This window comes from Sinocyclocheilus anshuiensis, unplaced genomic scaffold (assembly GCF_001515605.1).
Source record: "Sinocyclocheilus anshuiensis isolate Anshui unplaced genomic scaffold, SAMN03320099.WGS_v1.1 scaffold3203, whole genome shotgun sequence".
In the NCBI taxonomy this organism is placed as follows: Eukaryota; Metazoa; Chordata; class Actinopteri; order Cypriniformes; family Cyprinidae; genus Sinocyclocheilus; species Sinocyclocheilus anshuiensis.
The window spans coordinates 27,625-28,199 of record NW_015544540.1 but is presented as its reverse complement, the minus strand read 5'-3'; the positions used below and the strand labels follow the sequence as shown (position 1 = coordinate 28,199).

General features: G+C 30.6%; 1 protein-coding gene across 1 annotated transcript in view; it reads right to left on the bottom strand.

Annotated features, from left to right (window-relative positions):
- The window catches only part of LOC107698201 (2-phosphoxylose phosphatase 1-like), a 15,437-nt gene that overhangs the window by 5,682 nt on the left and 9,180 nt on the right, over nt 1-575 (bottom strand). The gene's annotated exons all lie outside the window — the stretch shown is intronic.

Here is a 575-nt window from a genome sequence, read left to right as displayed (position 1 = left end):
GATAGATAGATAGATAGATTAGATAGATAGATAGATAGATAGATTAGATAGATTAGATAGAACGATAGATAGATAGATAGATAGAATACGATAGAAGATAGATAGATAGATAGATAGATAGATAGATAGATAGACGAAGATACGATAGAGATAGATAGATAGATTGATAGACGAAGATACGATAGATAGATAGATTGATAGACGAAGATATGATAGATAGATAGACGAAGATACGATAGATAGATAGACAGATAGATATAGATAGACGAAGATACGATAGATTGATAGATTGATAGACGAAGATACGATAGATAGATAGACGAAGATACGATAGATAGATAGATAGATAGATAGATAGATAGATAGATAGATAGACGAAGATACGATAGATATAGATAGATAGATAGATAGATAGATAGATAGATAGATAGATAGACGAAGATACGATAGATAGATAGATAGATAGACGAAGATACGGTAGATAGATAGATGGATAGATAGACGAAGATACGATAGATAGATAGATAGACGAAGATACGATAGATAGATAGATAGACGATAGATAGATAGACGAA